At 36.7% G+C, this 19,564-nt stretch overlaps 1 protein-coding gene, 1 long non-coding RNA gene and 1 pseudogene across 2 annotated transcripts in view; 1 reads left to right on the forward strand and 2 right to left on the reverse strand.

Moving 5' to 3' along the window:
* The window catches only part of LOC109076009 (serine protease 27-like), a 536,122-nt gene that overhangs the window by 145,566 nt on the left and 370,992 nt on the right, over window positions 1-19,564 (reverse strand). The window lies entirely within an intron of this gene.
* LOC122138887 lies at window positions 1,956-8,330 on the forward strand (annotated as a pseudogene).
* Window positions 16,984-18,721, reverse strand: LOC122138912. The gene is made up of 4 exons (XR_006155886.1): window positions 18,581-18,721; window positions 18,357-18,461; window positions 17,824-17,907; window positions 16,984-17,044 (listed from the first exon to the last, which is right to left on the reverse strand). It is a non-coding gene; the product is annotated as an uncharacterized LOC122138912 (long non-coding RNA).

A 19,564-nucleotide genomic window follows, 5' to 3' on the forward strand; every position in this document is an offset into this window, starting at 1 on the left:
ATTGATTTCATTCAATTCAAACCGTTGACTGAACATTTTAGACTGATATACCGGTGCGCAGATGCGGTAAATTTGTCACAGGACGCGCGATATGACAGTTGCGTCCGACTATATATGCACTAGCTGTTTGAAATACAGTAATTTTATATTTAACGTTAGTTTATCAGTATGTTTTAAAGTATATTTTTTTCGATTTTATGTGATTCCATAGGCTCACTCTCTCGCGCGCACCTGCGCAGTTTAAAACACCAAACAGTTATGCTATGACAAGAACAAAGAGTCTCTCTCTTACTCCACCCATGCACGATAATATTGTGTATCGTCGATCTGATCTGATTTGAAAAAATGACCATATCGCCCAACACTACAACGTATGATTTTTTTTATTTTATATTTTTATTTTTTTATGACCCGCCCCAACCCGCCCCGCAAATAAAGTGACAATCTTTACCCGCCCCAACCCCGCGGGGTCCGCGGGTTATGAGACGACCCGCGCATCACTAATACACACAGGTTCGAAGACTCGTTCTCGCCCCCTACAGTGCACTTCGTCTAGGTATACATCCGCGCTAAACTATCACGGTGAAAGTCATCATAGCTTGCGTAGTATAGACCCAGCTCCCAACCGACTTTGAGAATAGATTAACGGCGATATTTTTTTTTATCGCCCCGATAAGAGTCTCACGTTCACGCAGCACATTAACGCCGATAACGGCCCACCACTAATTATTATATTATTATGTTAATTCAAAACAAGATCACCAAACTCGGTCTGGGGGGCCGGTGTCCTGCAGAGTTTAGCTGCAACTTTCCTGAACATGCCTGTCTGAAAGTTTTCTAGTGTGCTTAGTAAGAGCATGATGAGCTTCTTCATTCAGTGTGTGTTGATTAGGGCTGGAGCTGAAACTCTGCAGGACAGTGGCCTTCCAGGACTGAGTCTGGACCCCTGATTCAACATAGAAAGAAATATCTTTCTTGCGTGATTGCTGCTTAAAAATTGATTTTTCGCACTGGGTCTGACCTAAAACAGCAGATGGGCTGATAAAAAAATTCTGCCAGTAGGTGGCGCTTAAAGGAACACTCCACTTTTTTGAAAATAGGCCAACTCCCCTAGAGTTAATAATAATAATAATTCCTTACATTTATATAGCGCTTTTCTAAGCACTCAAAGTGCTTTACATTGTCAGGGTGTATCTCCTCATCCACCACCAGTGTGCAGCATCCACTGGATGATACAATGGCAGCCATATGTGCGCCAGAACACCCCCACCACACTTCAGCTTATTGGTGGAGAGGAGACAGAGTGATGAAGCCAATCAGTGTATGGGGATTGTTAGGAGGCCATGATGGTCAGAGCCCAATGGGTGAATTTGGCCAGGATGCCGAGGTCACACCTCTACTGTGTTTTTGAAAGACATCCTGGGATTTTTAATGACTACAGAGAGTCAGGATCTCGGTTTAACGTCTCATCCGAAGGACGGTTGAGTTGAGTTTTTACCTTTTTTGAATCCATTCAGCCGATCTCCGGTTCTGATGGTAGAATGTTTAGCTTAGCTTAGCATAGATCATTGAATCCGATTAGACCATTAGCATCTCGCTCAAAAATGACCAAATAGTTTTCGATATTTTTCCTATTTAAAAACTAGACTCTTCTGAAGTTACATTGTGTACTTAAGACCGACGGAAAATGAAAAGTTGTATTTTCTCAGCCGATATGGCTAGAACTATACTCTCATTCCGGTGTAATAATCAAGGGACTTTGCTGCGGTACCAGGGGTGCAGCAGGCGTAATGATATTACACAGTGGAAATTTGCCCGCTGCAACTCTGCAACGCAACTTAGTGCCCCGGTCACGTTTATTGTACCTAGCTGTGGACTATTTTCAGAACTCAATAAACTGCCAGACTTAGTATATTGCAGAGCCGTTTCTCCCAATGAACAGCTGTCATTTTTTTTTTTTTTTTTTTTTTTTTTGGAGTAACCTTTACTTTATATAACTGGCTTAATTTTAACACAGACACTTGCATCCTTCCTCTTGTATCGCATTGCCTGTCTCAGTGTGAACTGCAGCATTATTTTTAGCCTTGAACTATAAAGCCAAATGAAGGGTAAAGGTTTTTTTTTTTTTTTTTTTTTACCATTTCCATTTATTGATTAATGATAAAAACAGATTCAAACTCTTGTCACCTCAGATATGCACACACACCAGCTAGTATATGGCTGTGAATGGAACGATGAGACTGGAAAAACAAATGGGTTCCGGAAGTTTGCAATTGACGGAGAGGTTTTCCTGTATCTGGATTTGAAGAGGATGGAATGGATATCCCCAATGCAGCTAGGCTTCAACATTCAGCAGAAGTGTAACAACAAAACCATCTCTCTTGCGTACTGGAAAGATTACCTTGAAAATGAGTGCATTAGTGCACAGTTTGAGAATTTGAAGAAGTTCTTGCAGCTTGGAGAGAGAGAGCAGCCTGGAGAAAACAGGTACATGGCTATTAACTGTCAACACAAAAACAATTGTAAGTCATTTTTATATGCATGTATGTGTTTATACTAGAGAGTTTTGGGATTTAAACATCATTTTCAGTGATTAATATGTTTCTGTTATGTTGTATTTTTGGCAAACTGTTACAGACCTCCCAGTGTATGTCGAGGGGTAAGCGAGGTTGTAACAAAAAATAAAAAAAACAAGAAAGGAAACACTTTATTCTAGGGGCCAACTGTTAACTTGTTGCTTATTAGCATGCCCATTATTAACATATATGGCTGTCTATTAGTACTTATAAAGGCCATATTCTGCATATTCAACTTAACAACTACCTTACTAACTATTAATAAGCAGCAAATTAGATTTTATTGAGGCAAAACGTCATAGTTAATGGTTTGCTAATAGTGAGAATTGGACCTCAAAATAAAATGTGAACCAAAAAAAAAAAAATTCACATTTTACCCTTTATTCTGCACCACTGTTCCCATTTCTCCTATAAATGGTCTGTTGAGTTCCTTCCTTTAGAAATACGCAATGAGCTCAGATTGGTTAACTGGCCCAGTGTGTTTAGAGTCGCTAACTGTCTAGTGCACATTGTTTTGGAAACGGAGGATTTCAGCAGAACCTGTGCAAGCACAGCTCTAATAGGACATTTTATAATTATTTTTTATTTTTTTATTTTTTTCCGGAGTGTCTATTTACACTTAGTGCAAATATCCTGCCTTGATGATGTGTAAATGTATTTTTAATCTTAGTGCAAATAGCCCGTCTTGTTGGCAGAGGCTATTCACACTAACTCTTTGATGATGTGTAAATGTATTTTTAATCTTAGTGCAAATGGTGGCACGTTGGTTTTTGATGTGATTGAGTTTAAATCGGCCTTTTGCTGAACTTGTTCTTCTGTCTCCTTTTCACGTCACATACAAATCAGAAAGGCATTTATTTAAAAAAAAAAAAAAAATAATAATCGAAAAGTGGAAGATAAAGCTGGACACAGTATCCTGAAGTTTGTCAAAAAGTGCCTCATGGTGTGTTTATCGGGTAGTTGTTAAATGATAAAGGGCTCTCTGCTGTATCTGTTTGTTGTGCTCCTCTCTCTCCCCCTCCATTTCGCTCTCTCTCTCTTTTTTAAAGGTAGTAGTCCAACTTACATTACTGTATAATATAATGTATAATTCTTATTGTAAAACCATTACACCACCCCTTACGATGTATCTATATAATCTGTTGATGTAATAATAAACTTTTGAAACTTTGAAGAAGTTTGTGGACAGGGACTTGACTCCATGTTGGACTCTTCCCTTGGGCCCATGCATGAGTGAAAGGGGAACTGAGAATATTCTAACGCCATCAAAATATAAAGAGTTAGATTTTCTAACAGAGGGCTTTATTATCCCAATAAAGCAGCATACATTTAATTAGTTTAATACAAATGATAATATATGATAATTATTGCATACTGTTTTATAATTTACTACAATACTAAGGTGCAAATATCTGCCAATAATTGCACTAAGTAGTGTAAATAGCATCTAACTAATATTATTGCAAAGAAAATACTGCTATTTTTACATAGTGTAAAAGAATATAAAGCTATTTGCACTTAGAGAAAATTGCATACCACTGAAAAATATTGCTATTTTCACTTAGTGTAAATAAAAATCTATTGATAAGAAAATATGCTATTTTCACAATGCAAAAAGCCTCTGCCTTTATTTATTTATTTTTTTTTCTTTGTTTTATAGTTGTCTCATACTTTTTAGATACACTGTTATTTTATAAATGCTACTGCTGTTTGTTATCTTTTGATATATTATGTTTTTATCCTTATTAAAGCTTTAGTTCGCCAGAGCTATAAACCCATTATGAAGACTAACCATGGCTTTACTACAGTGGCCAAAACAAACACAACATACATATTTAGCATGCCTACACTACATAAAAGCTCTAATCAAAGAATAGTTTACACTGATCCCATAAACACCAACATTCGAAGTTCGCTGGTGGGATTGGGACATTTGTAGGTGTTTTTGTAGGCTTTAATGGATAAGAAAGAATTAGCATTTAACTAACTGGTTAGTGTAGCCTAACAGTTTTTTCCCTTTGTTTACATCCTTGCTACAACATAAAACTAACAATATAAACTATTAATCAAAAACACAAAACAACAAAGTAAAACATACTTACATGTTGTGGTCCATAAACTGCTTTTGAAGTGGGAAATGCTCCGTTTTTCTGGACAAGCTTCTGTGCGAATCCACCATTGAACTCATGTAGATTGAGGAAGCTGTCCTCTGTAAAATGTGCAGCACAGGGAGCTGGGAGTCCATACCAGCTGTTTTTTGTAGGCCTTAAAAAGGGAATTCTGTGAAATAAAATATCTCCCTTTGAATTGAACTTTGAGCGTCCTAACTTTGCAGATGTTGTTTATGCTCAAACAGCAACATCTGATGGACGATGAGTGTCAGCTGGAACCCAGTTAGCAGTCTGTGACAGGGAGAGACAGAGAAAGAGAGAGAGAAGAAAGAGCAAACACATAACACACCCTATAGATGACATCACTCTCCCAAAATCGAACCTTTTTCGCAAATACTTCCATGGGACGTAACAGCAATGGTTCTTTTAACCCTAACTGATGCGGTGTGCAGCTTTTTTATTTCTCAAACAACCATGTACATATTCCAGACGGACAATGCCAAGATTCATCAGGCTCAAACTGTGAAAGATTCAAAGATTGTCAACAGAGTCCTGACCTAAACCCCATTGGGGATGTGCTGGAGTCGACTTTACACTGCCTGTCCAAAAAAAAAGTCACACATTTCTAATATTTCATTGGACCACCTTTAGCTTTCATAACATTGTGCGCTTTCATTGTGGCATTGTTTCGATAATGTTATGCAAACATCACAACGTTTATTTCCATCAATAGTTGCATTAATTTTTGACTGCAGTATTGATAATGAGAGAGTCAAACCACTCCGTAAAGATGACTCAAGCACATCCTAAAGACTTTCAGTGGGGTGGAGCTGAGGACCATATGGAGGCAAATTCATACATGAAAATGATTCCTCATGCTCACTGAACTGCTATTTCATAAATTGGGTCCAATGAATCTTGGCAAATGGCATCACTTCCCTGAAGTGCCTTCAAGGTTGCAAAAAACTGCATTTGAAATTCAGCAAAAACTTTTCTGTCTAAGTGCAACTTCAACACATCTTCAGTTTGTAAATTTTGTAGCTGATGCTGTTTTTTTTTTTTTTTTTAAGATATTTTCTGATTGTTATAGGATTAGACCTTTTGGGATTTATATATTATTTTATTTTTATTTTATAATTTTTTTTGGAGAGAGAATTAAGGTTTTTTAGCTGGATTTCATTAAAAAAAAAAACTATTTATTTACTTATTTCTTTTTTTATTTATTTAATTTTTTTGCGTGCAAATATTCTACATCTCAAAGTTAGTGCTGTGCCTTCCCCAATTTTTTTATTGGCCACGCAAAAACTAGCTATTTTAGAAAGCATATAAAATAGAGTCAAATACAGTAGAGTTTTAAAAGCCTTGGTGAAGTCTAGAGTTTAAAATAGCATATAGATTTGACTAAATTAACAAAAAAAAAGTGTCTTTAAAATGAAGTGAAAATTTATTTCGTGGTGCGTGATGATGATGAATTAGTGTTTTTATGGTAGTGTTGAATTTTTCAAAATTAATGAAATCAATATTAAACTGAAAGTTGATATGTATTGGTATCGTTGGTATTCTAAATTGTGATTTTGATATGATGGTAAAATGAAAGTGTCTTAAAAGCCAAATTCTCTGTCTCTAGTCTCTCCTCAGGTGTCTCTGTTGCAGAGGAATGCCTCCTCTCCAGTCTTGTGTCACGTCACAGACTTTTATCCCAGCAATGTTACAATCACCTGGATGAAAAACGGACAGAGGCATTATAAGGATGTGAAGGCTGGTAAACTTCTTCCTAATGAGGACGGGACCTTCCAGAAGACTGTCGCCCTGAAGACTGAACCTGATGAGTGGAGGAGGAATGAGTTCAGCTGTGTGGTGGAGCACCAGAGCAGAACCATCAGAAAGACACTGACAGAGAAAGAGATCAGGACAAACGATGGTAAGAGTCAACATGAGGCTTAGGAATGTTCATGTAAACTATTTCTGAATGACATAATCTCTGAAAAATCTGATTTCTTTCAGAACCATCTGCTCCTGTTGGCATGACTGACTGTTGCTGTTGTTCTCTGTGGGGGGATTCTGTTGCTCATCACCGCAGTCATGATCGGGGTATTTGTTATATCAGAAGAAAAGGAAGACAGGTGAGAAAATATTAATGTTTTCATGTTTATTTTCATAGTAATGATAGTCATATTTGGTAGTAGTTTTTGAAAATAGCAGGGTTTTATTCATGAAACATGAGCAGAACCAGTTTCTTTGGTAATTATTCTATATTATTTTATTTACATATAGTTTTTATGAAAGACAGCCTTTTGAGAATAAAAATATCTATGTGACTTTTTTTTATGCAGTCATTTGCTTTGATTGCTTCAGAAAAGAGACTTGATTATTGTGATTCAACTTAGAGTTCACTTTGATTGTTTTCAGGATTTGTTCCCGCTAAATGTAAGTACCCTATTATCTTTATTTGGTTTAAAATTATCAATAATTGATGAGCTGTCTCAATGGAGTGATGCAGTTCAAAGTAATACATTTATATATTAAAGCTGCGGTTTAAATTAAGCCAGATGTAGGCATTAATTTAGAATAGTTAATCATGGTTTCTGAAACACAGATTAGGTAGAGATTACTAACACCTGAACTATAGAGTTACTTCAAGACTAAACTGAGCCTCACATTTTACTGTAGGACTAGGCTTAATCTCTGTCCGGGGGAAACTCTTTTTGTAGCGTAATTATTTGACATAAACTAAATAAAGATGAAAGTTTAGCACTATAAACGAGCCAGTATGTGATTTTCAACAGTTCCTCTTCTTTTTCAGCCTCTGACAGCGGCTCTGACAGCTCAAGTCAGACAGCAGCACAGGCTTGAGATGTGAGTTACTTTTTATTCACCACTGCAGCCCCCTGGGCCAGCTGAGGTGAACCTAATATAATGTGTTATTTTGATCATTTCAGGAGATCAGAAGAACGACTGAAGAGCATTATCTGTACTCACTCATGGAGCATAAAGACCAAAGAGGCCTCATACTGAAATCTCTTTTACTTCTACAGTAAATGTCTGTTCTTATCTTTAAATCATTTATTATTCATTTCATCATGTTTGTCTTTTTTTAAGGTAGTGTGTAATATGTCTATAATTTATCTGAGCCGTGACTGAGGGTCCGCCCAGGTGATATCTCATTGATATAAATGTTTTGACTTGACCTTTATTAAATCACATTTCAGTGAGGGAGATTTTAGACGCTTTCCATATTTGTTTTGATTGAGCTTATTCTGTGCTGTGTTAGGTGTTTTGTCTCTCTTCTTTCAGACAGCTTGAGGTTCAGTTCCCATCAGCTCAAGATGCCACATAACCTTGAGAAAGGAAGATATGGCTAGATGTTTTTCTCTCTAACCATCTTTTCTCTCCAGAAATTGCTTATAAGCGTCATTTCATTATCTCATATCCAGTCAACATCCCGGCCTGCTCTCATTTGTTATACATGAAAACACATACAATTTGGATGTATTGCAACATCTAAAACAAAGATTACTTTTTACAAATCTTTTAATAATATATTGTGGCGAGGTGAGGAACTACACGACAACCGACGGACAGAGAAAATCCCCGAAGGGTGGATTTATTGATAACTTTGTGCTCTGAGTGAAGACGGTGCTCTCCGTAGTGCTCCAACTCCCTCGTGCTCTCTGTGTCTTGAGTGGTGGATCCCGTGCGGTGCTCTCCTGGTGGGGGCTGACGGTCACACGCTGCTCTCTGTGACAGAGGAGGAAAGAGTTAGGCTCTGTGTCGGGAGACATTGCCTCACCATACTGCTTTCCTCCCGGCTGAAGTAGACGCCTCTTCATGAGCTGCAGGTGCGGCCGCGCTCAGCCCGTGACGAGCTAGTTGCCCGGTGATTCTACTGTGTTGCCAGGGCGACGCTGACGAGCGCTCGGGACACACGTCACAGTGTGATTCTACTGTGTTGGTTTATGTGTATTTGCTGTGTTTCTGGGTTGTTGTATCACGTGTTTTTGTTCGTGGGACCTAGTTAACAGTGTTTCCTTGGCTACTCATTGTATTTATTTGCACACTTGCTGTTGTTCTTTCTTAAATTAGTTTGGTTAGTCTATTTTAAGTCCTGTGTTTTTGTTCAGTTCTTGGTCAGTTCTTGTTGCATATTATCTGTTTGTTTGTTTGTTTGTTTTATTTATGATCTGGTTTTTCTCCTTTCTGTTTCCAGTTCATAAATAGGTCATAAAATAAAGTAACTAAAACTAATACTGCTGCATTAGACCCACTTTCTCATCATTATTGCAACTGAGCTGTGACAAATATTTGTATCGAAGCACTTTTTATCATTTTAGTTCGGCGATAAGCAGTTTAGATTTTTTCTATCCCTTAAACCAAGGGGGTCTCCAAACTCGGTCCTGGAGGCCCGGTGTCCTGCAGAGTTTTCACTGCAGCTTGTCTCAACACACCTGCCTGGAAGTGTCTATTATATCTAGAAAGAGCTTGATGAGCTGCTTCAGGTGTGATTAGGGTTGGAGCTGAGCTCTGCAGGACACCGGCCCTCCAGCACCGAGTTTGGTTAAACCCTACCTTAAACTTAACCCGTTTAATCCCACAGGTCACAATAGTGACCGTAAAAAAGGTTTTCATTTATAAAGCTTTTAAAACCTTACTGACCGATGTTTTAGTGTAATTCCTGCAAATATGGAAAAAATAAAGGGTCTCAATTAAATATGTGGAGTTTTACAAATTGTCACATGACCAGAGCAGCTTATTTCCTGTTTGCACCTTGAGAAGATGATGACTGCATCAAAGCTCCAAAACTAAAGGCTAGTAAAGTGTCTTAACATAAATATATAAAGATTTTTTTTACACATGTTCTTTAGGGTGTTTAGTATTAATATATGCATTCACATATATTTAGTTTTGTTGAGTGTGGTCATAGAATGAGTAAACATGTTGATGGTCACAATAGTGACCAGTTGGATAACAGTGAACTTAATTTTTATATTTTACATTTTTTTTTTTTAATATATATTTTTTTATCTGGGTTCCTATCAATGTTGCATAAGTTTTTTTTTTTTTTTTTTTTTTTTTTTTTTTTTTTTTTCTGCATAATAGTAACCCTAGAATGTGATCAAACAGTTTAAAATAGGCTGGGCTAAATTATCTAACCATATTTATGACTGCAGAAATATGTTATTTCAGTACACACATTATCCCACTGGTCACAATTGTGACTGAACATAAAACACAATTTTTCACACACTTTTCCAAAAAAAATAAATAAATAATAAAAAATTAAATAAAAATTGTTGATTATTTCAAAAGGGTTACTAATAACACATAATGTTTTGGATATTTTCATGTCTGGGAAAATTTTGGGATTAAATTTGGGATTTTTTTCTGGATTTCTGATTTAATAAAAAATGTATTATCAAAAAAATGGTGGTAATCAAATGAGAGCGGAAAACATTAGCAGATTAATCTTTTTAAAAAGTAATTGAATGAAAATTGAGCAATTCTTTTTATTTTTGGTTGTAAATGAATAATGCATTTCACCTATAGAGGTTGACTGAATAAATGTTTTTTTTTTTTTTTTTTTTGAATAATTGTTTTTTTTAATGTAATGTAAAAGTTATTGCTAATCCCCAAACAGATATAAATACTTGTATAAATATAAATAATACTTACAAATCGGGGCAGTGTGTGTAAAAACATCTCAGAAATGCTCTAAAGAAAGCTTTGACTTAAGTCTGCTTTGACTTAAGTAAAAAAAAAAATTCTAAAGTAAATGGTAGGATTGGACTTTTTTAAAAAGAAGCAAAAAGCAGCTTTCAGCAAAGTCTCTGACTGACTGATGCTTAAGTGTTGTGAACTATTATTGAAACATTTAATTTAAAAGTCTCCTTTGCATTATGTGCAAAATATTATGAATAAGTACATGCATTGAATTTACACATTTTATAATAACATATTTCAACACATTATTAAATGGATAGATGTGATGATATTTATTTAGAGTGATGATTTACAGTTGCCCTCATTACAATACATGGAAGGAAAGACCAAAGCTGCTTATCTTATCGTAGATATATACACTCACACACACACACACACACACACACACGCACACACACACACACACACACACCACACACACAACCCCATGCACACGTACATACATTAACCTACTTTTTTTTATTTCCTTTTTAAAAACATATGTCATCAATCACTTTTCTAACTTTGATGTTTGTGGATTTGTTTTCTCAGTCGCAAAGAAAATGTAAGTTTTTAATAATTTAAATAAACTACAAGCAGACATATGCCTTCTGCAAGAACCACATCTATCAGAATCAGAAGTTTATTCTCAGCTCACTGTAACACAAACAAAGAGTATGCATTTTTAAGTAAATAATAAACATTTCAATTGATAATAGCCCATTTATTTATTTATTTGTTTATTCATTTTTTCAGACTTTTTTGCCTCCATTTAAATTCTTTCCAACAGTCCAGTCATAACAGCAGCGACTTCACACAGTAGTTTTCCACCCAACAATATATATATAGGCTTCTTGAACTTTCTTCATGTGACCATCAACATTTGTAAAGTCACCATTGTGTGCATCACGTGTTGTCAGGAGGTGGACTATTTTCATGAGTAATCTGCTTCATTTTACGTTTGTCTGCAGCATTCTGAAGTTATTGATGTAGTTGTGTGTGCATATAAAAACCACAACTTTGCCATCAGTAAACACCTTATTGAGATTCTGGAGTCTGGGGTGAATTCTTCAGATTAGATGTCACTTACAAGTGCAGATGAGCATCAAAACATCAAGAAGAGCTGAAAAAAGACTGAGTTTATTAATCTGCTTTTGCGACAGGTTTTTGTGACATGTTTTTTTTTTGTTTTTGAGTTTTTAGTGTGATTTTTCTAAAAATTTGCAGTAGTTTATTTTTGATTTTTTTTTTTTTGTGTGCCTATAGTGTTAAAATATTCCCATATACCACTGAAAATACTAATTTATTTAATTAATAATTATAAGTTGTAATTGTAAAATATTTCCCAGATAGCATTTGATCTGAGCTCCACCTTCTTAAGGAGTTGGAAGTGTGACTATAGTGTTAATGTATTTAATTTTACTATTTGATGTGATGTAGAGTTAGACTACAGCAAGGTAGAACAAGTGTCCAGTGGCAGAGTCCACAACAATTCCATTTGCTATTTAGCTTCAATGAAATAAATAGTTGACATTCATAACTAATGAGGTAACAAAACTAGAGGTATTTCGTATTGCTTGGCTGGGAAATAACCTATCCTACAGAAAAGCATTAAAAACAGCTAGAGCTGATTACTTTTCGTCTCTTTTAGAAGAAAACAAACATAACCCCAGGTATTTATTCAATACAGTGGCTAAATTAACGAAAAATAAAGCATCAGCAAGTGTTGAGATTTCCCAACATCACAGCAGTAATGACTTTATAACTACTTTACTTCTAAAGTTGATACTATTAGAGATAAAATTGTAACCATGCAGCCGTCAGCTACAGTATCGCATCAGATCCCCTGAGGAACAGTTTCACTCATTCTCTACTATAGGAGAGGAAGAATTGTAAAAACTTGTTAAATCATCGAAACCAACAACATGTATGTTAGACCCTATTCCATCTAAGATCCTAAAAGAGGTGCTTCCAGAAGTCATAGATCCTCTTCTGACTATTATTAATTCCTCATTGGTTATTAGGATATGTCCCCAAAACCTTCAAACTGGCTGTTATTAAGCCTCTCATAAAAATAAAAAAAACACAACTTGACCCCAAAAGAATTAGTTAATTATAGACGATCTCGAATCTCCCTTTTCTCTCCAAGATACTAGAAAAGGTGGTATCCTCACAATTGTATTCCTTCTTAGAGAAAAATGGTATCTGTGAGGATTTCCAGTCAGGATTTTGGACCGTATCATAGTACTGAGACTGCTCTCCTTAGAGTTACAAATGACCTGCTCTTATCATCTGACTTCGTGGTTTGAATTTTATTGCTTTTTTTTTTGGGTTTTGATTGCTTCTATTGTCGTCATTTGTAAGTCGCTTTGGCATAAAAGCTTCTGCTAAATGATTAAATGTACTGTATTTAATAATTAATGATCTACTTAAAAGTGAGAAAAGTGAAAGTGAAAGTGAAAGTGACGTGACATTCAGCCAAGTATGGGTGACCCATACTCAGAATTAGTGCTCTGCATTTAACCCATCCGAAGTGCACACACACAGAGCAGTGCAACACACACACACACTGTGAACACACACCCGGGAGCAGTGGTGGGCAGGCCATTTTATGCTGCGGCGCCCGGGAGCAGTTGGGGGTTCGATGCCTTGCTCAAGGGCACCTAAGTCATGGTATTGAGAGGTGGAGAGAGAACTGTACATGCACCTCCCCCCACCCACAATTCCTTCCTGCCGGCCCAAGACGTCGAACTCACAACCTTTTCGATTTGGGAGTCCGACTCTCTAACCATTAGGCACGACTTCCCCGTAAAATTACCAGCATACCAATACAAAGTGCTCATTGTTATTTCAAAGGACATTAAAACTATATCTCATTTTTTCTTATATTGTGTTTGTTGTATATTGTACTCTTCATTGTGCCACAGCTTGTGTGTGCATTCATGAATGGTTTGTGTCCAGTTTTCTTTTTTATTTTTTTTCCCCCCTTCTTTTTTTTTTTTTTTTGGTTTGGCTTTTCTCAAATAATAGGTCTGTTAAAAAATAAATAAATCAAAAGAAAAATAAATATTTGGATTTCTGATATATTTATTTCTGTAAGGAAAATTACAATAAGCAGGCCACTGTATAAAGAAAAAAAAAATATGCTTATGTTTTCTGATTTGTAAAACATCTAGAAAATTAAGGCAAGAAGTCCTAACATACATTCTTAAAGATAATTAAAATGGAAGTGCAGCAAACTTGCTTTATTGCTTCTCAAAAAGTTTCTAAGCATTATTGAAACCAGCAATATTATTTAGATATGTCATCATAAAAATCCAGAATATACAGAATAAATCCAGATAGATACATATTCATCACCTAACGTTTTGCTGTGACTATAATTAATCTATGACTGGAGAACTTTTACTAACAATTTTTGCTGTCATTAGCCCCTTTCACACTGCACATTCGACCCGGAAAATTGCAGGGACATTGATGGCTTCACGGGCTTATTGCTTTCATAAAACGGTTTGGTTCGGTTTGGAGGAAGACAGTAGCTGTTTTAAATGCCTGATCAAAAGTTGTAGCGATAGCTTGTTGTATGGCTAATCGGAGCTGGGTAGCTTGTTTTTTTAAAATTAAAATAATTTTGTAAAAGCAACATACAGAATGTAATCTTTAAAAATAAAAATAAAAACGAGAAATGTTTGATTTCACAACCTATAGCTTCGGTTATATACTAGGATATGAAACATGTAATTTAAAAGACATAATGGTCATTATAACATAGTTCAAACGACATAAATCAAAAGTGATTTTGCAGATAATGTAATCAGGCGCTAAAAATAATACCCATTAAAAGTTTGTTGAGCCAATGGGATCACTCAAGGTCCTAAGCGGACCTGCTTTCGAGGGGGTACTCGATTTCTCATGACACCGGATCACCTTTTGTGTGAACGCAAACACGTCCCGGGATTGATGACGCACGTTATCGTGCGACTCTTTTACCTGGTGTTTTGAAGGCAGATCAACGTTATGTGTCCCGGCGACGAAAAAAGTAGGTGCAGACTGTAATGAAGCAGAGATCAAGTAGTTCCTCACTATCCATGCTGAAGCTAAGATCGTTCGCTAGCTTAAAAGGAAAGTTTAACGTGCCTAGCGTTTTCGACTCCGTGCATTACACATCACATCCTGATGTCACGCGTCATTACGGGACCTTTTACGGGTTGTGTGTGAACACAGGCACATATTCTGGGTTATCACTGGCAGTGTGAAAGGGGGCAAAATCTAGTGACCCGGGAACAATTGCCGGGACACATTACATGTGTACTATCCAGAATCGCAGTGTGAAAGGGAATTGCCCTAGTGACCCGGAAACAATTGCCGGGACACATTACCCGTGTATTTTCTGGAATCACAGTGTGAAAGGGGCTATTGTTTGGCAGCTCAGAGTTTGGTTGCAGTGCATCTCGTAGCGTATCCAGAATCATCTGAAGCTCCTCTGTTGTCTCCTTTATTTTTGTCACAAATTTCATGGTCTCAGACTTCAGCTCTTCTGCCTGTTGAGTGTTTGAAGGCAGCAGGTTTGTTGTGTCGCTGTTATTTGATGTCTGTTCAGTCGACCCAGAGCTTTGGTTGCTGGTAGATTCTGATTTTCGTTGACTCTCTCTTAAAGCGTAATCTTGGCGGATGTTGTGAATTTCTCTGGAGTTGAGAAAAACAAAGAAGACGTCAACAGCTACAAAAGTGCAGACAAAACTCCAGTAGCTGTTTTCAGCCACACGAACGGCTCTCGCAGCCTGAGCTGCAACCTTCCCAACATTTACGACTTCAATTACACGGAGAAGCTCCGGAATGCCTCCCAGTCCTCGTCCAAGTCGAGCTCCAGCATTTGCCCCAGGTTGTGCACTGGAAAACGACTCATCACTTGTGGAAAACTGTCTTTCTAAAGCTTCCACAGCTATTTGGATGTTTTGGATGCAGCAAACTGTGGAGGTGATTTTTTCTTGGAACTCTTTTATGAGCATTTTGATCTTTTGCCGGTTTGTTTGCTGGTTAACCATGTTTGTTATGTTGCTGGCACCAGCTGTTACTCCTCCAGCTACTGCCGCACCGATTCCCACCCCTGTTACTACCAGAGATGCTCCGAGTGTTAACGGAGAGAGAATGAGTCCAGCTTCAGATGCGATCCCTCCAGCCAGTCCGGCCCCTCCTGTGAGACTGCCTACAGTTGTGTTGAAATGGACTCTTTCCAAATCATCAGCCAGGGCTCTTAGTTTCCTCTAGCATCCTATAAAGTCTCTTAATAGTTTGCAAGTTCTGAAAAAAAGGCAAATTTCATCAAATCTAATTTGTGCATGTTCAGTGTTTTTTTCCCAATGTTGTGTCAATGTGTACTTTTTAAAGCAAATTCTATGAACATTAATATTTTAATAAGGTGACTCACATTTTTAAAAAGATATTTAATGATGAAAGGTCTGGTCAAGATCTCGCTTACAGACGGGCGATTCGCCGGATCGGGCTGAAGTGTGTCTGCTACCAGCTGACAAAGATCCTCAGAGAAGGTCTCAGAATGAGCTTCATGGGAGGATGTGAGTATCTTTTTAACATTCTCAACTGTGAGTATTGCAGGAAACTAAATGGGGATAAAAATTAAGAATCAGTTGTCAAAATATTTGTATTCCCAAAAGTTGTATTCCCACTGAGACAAAACAATTAAGCAAACAACATTTGTAAAGCAGTACAGAGATAGAGCGAGAGCAGCCAGGGAGTTTGGTTACACGTGAACATGCTTTGGATATCATTTTTGTAAAAAAAAAATATGTATTTATTTATTTATGTATTGTGCAAACAAAGCACTCGCATCGCTTCATGAAAACTGAGGTTAAACCACTGGAGTCACATGGAGACACATGGAGTCTGGACCTTGACTTTGTAAGTTGCACTGGATCTCTATGGAGGGAAGGAAACCACTCAGATTTCATTAAAAATATCTTCATGTGTGTTCTGAAGGTGAATGAAGGTACAGGTGTGGAATGACAGGAGGGTATGACAGAATTTTAATTTTTAGGTGACTTAACCCTTTAACTGGTTAACTAATGAACTGATGCCATTTTTTGTCTTGAGACTGCATTGATATTTCTTAATACATTATATTATGTTACATGCAATAAATTTGAATATCATTGTTTTAAACCTTTTGAAACTCATTCAATCTGATGAAAGGAAAATCTCACCGCACATTTCAGCATGCACAACTCATAGATGACACATCCCAGCCTCCATATTTCACTGTGGAAGTTATTAACAGCATAGTATTTAGTATTCAGTTTGAAACATATGATGTAGATAGCCAGTCAACATTGGAGTTTAAAGTAGGTCTTTTTTTTTTGTTTTGTTTTTTACGTTTTTTCCTCATAAGGTTTGTCATTCAAAATCTCAGGTGCAACATATGAAGAAGGTTCATTTTCAGCTGTTTGTCCTTCAGTGGATCTGATAGAAACAGGGAAAATATGGTACAGAATACAGATCATAAAGCACACATGTACTGTATATGTATTTTTTGTATTATGCATAGAAGAGTTCCTGACAAGTTATGTTTTGAATTGAACAATACTGTTGATGGACCACTCCAAACTCTCCAAGACGGATGGTTCCCAATGTAGTGAAGAATATACTCTGTCATAAGAAAACAGATATATATATTTTGTAATAAGATTGAGTGAAAGTATTTTCTAGCAATGCTTTGACTATCTGTTTCATTCTCAGGAATTTTGTATTTCCAGTACACTGATAAACTTTTGCATCTTGAAACTGCAGAATTTTTGTTGTCTCAAATGTTACTAAGGGTATGTTTACATGAGAGCCATGTACTAAAAACAGAAAACAACATTGTCAAAATGATCCCCATTCACACAGATCTGTGAAAACAACCAAAATGCTGTATTCTCTGCTGCCAGGCCAGTAGTTGGCGACGTCACTTAGTCAAGAAACATCCCACAGAAATGTAATAGGCATGAGCATGACATAATTCACATTTTTATTGCTTACATTACATGGAGACAGTTGAGGCATCGCTTTCAAAAGCTTGCATTTTCAGGCCCCCAAAATGCTGTCGTGTAAATGAATGGCCCAAAACACAGAAATGTTTTGTGTTTTGTTTTTGGGTTGGAAATGGTTTTGTGTAAATTGCGTTTTTGTTTTGGTGTGTTGTTGTGTTTATGTCCCTTTTGTGTTCGTGAATTGTTGTATTTATGTTTCCACTGGATTATTTTACTGTCTGTGTATTGTATGTTTGCTGCTTACAGTATATTCATTCTTTACAATTCACACATAATAATAAATGTGTAAAGCCAAGTTAGATGCAATTTTATAGCACTTTAGGTGAATTACCGGCTCCAGCACTCCCTTGTTCCCATTTAGATGATGTGTATAGATGAACTGAATTAAATCTTTACCTCGGGTCGCAGGTTTTTATGCAGGATCTGTTGATCATGCAGGTACTTTAAAGCCATGCAGATCTTCACAATCCAGTCAAGAATCTGTAATTCAGTAAAATGTGAATTTACCAATTTTATTTTGTTAAAAATGCAATATTTACTATTGACGGCAAGAGGTTAAAATTGTTTGGAATGGCACACACCTGTCTATAAGAGGTCTAACAGCTGAAAGTGCATACCAGAGCAAAAACAAAACTGTGACCAACATATGGGGTATGAATACTTTCACAAGGCACTGTTTATTATGAGAAACACCATTGTTTTACATGTAGAAGCTGGTTCCTCAGGTGTTCTCTGATGTACATCTCAAGATAAACTTATGCATGCCATTATATAGGGTTGTGTTGCTATAAAAGATCCTATAGATCATGGTAGCTCAATCCTGCTATTTGGAGTTTTTAGCTCCAAAATTAATCAAGTACACTTGGCTTGCATTTTTAAGTGATTCTGAAGAATATGGGTTAAGCCTCACCCTCAATCCACAATCATACCTCATTCTCAGAAAATATAACGTTTTCCTCCCTTTTTGTTTTTGATTTTCTGAGCGAGATCTCCACCTTCACAGTGCTCCAGTACAAGATACAGACAGTCAGAAACTGAAACAGATTTATTACAGTTTAAAATAATTTAAAAACACACTAATATTTAACAATTCATTTATCCCTGAATGCAGCTAATGTAGATGAACAAAATGAATTTAGAATTTTCTCTCAACCTTTGATAAATTCCTTGTGCTGGACGATGTGTGGGTGATTGAGATGTGGGAGAAACTTTAATTCGTCCTAAAAACAGACAGAACTCATAGAGTTACATTTATTTACAGCACTTCATTCAATACACATTGTTTCAAAGCAGCCTTACAGTAATAAAGAGGAAAATAACAGTTACTGGTTAATGTTTGTTTAAAGGCGTAGTTCACCACAAAATGAAAAGCATCCCATTTTACTCACTCTCAAGCCATTTAGGTATATATATATATATATATATATATATATATATATATATATAGATAATATATATATATATATATATATATATATATATATGAGTGGTGGCCGTTATCGGCGTTAACGTGCTGCGTTAACGTGAGACTCTTATCGGGCGATAAAAAAAAATATCGCCGTTAATCTATTCTCAAAGTTGGGTTAGGAGCTGGGTCTATACTACACAACCTATGATGACTTTCACCGTGATAGTTTAGAACTGTAGGGGGCGAGAACGAGTCTTACAACCTGTGTGTATGCCTACTGTGAAATTACCAAGCTTCCAAAAAAAAAAACCTCGACAAGACTCTCGCCTGTTTCACACATACTCCGTCTGCAGCGCATATGCAGTCCGTGTGTGTTACGTGTGTGGTGCAGAAGCAGCACGGACTCATTGTGCTTTCACACAGGACGCGTTTGCAGTCCGCTTACTGATCCGCAGCTGTTTTTTAGTCCACAAACACAACATTTGTTCATCATTCTATATTTCAAACCATGTTAAAATAATAATAATAATAATAATAATTGTGACTCTTATCACAGAACAGTAACTGTAGGGGGCGAGAACGAGTCTTACAACCTGTGTGTATGCCTACTGTGAAATTACCAAGCTTCCCAAAAAAAAACCTCGACAAGACTCTCGCCTGTTTTTCACACATACTCCGTCTGCAGCGCATATGCAGTCCGTGTGCGTTACGTGTGTGGTGCAGAAGCAG

This window comes from Cyprinus carpio, chromosome A3, assembly GCF_018340385.1.
Source record: "Cyprinus carpio isolate SPL01 chromosome A3, ASM1834038v1, whole genome shotgun sequence".
NCBI classification, from domain to species: Eukaryota; Metazoa; Chordata; class Actinopteri; order Cypriniformes; family Cyprinidae; genus Cyprinus; species Cyprinus carpio.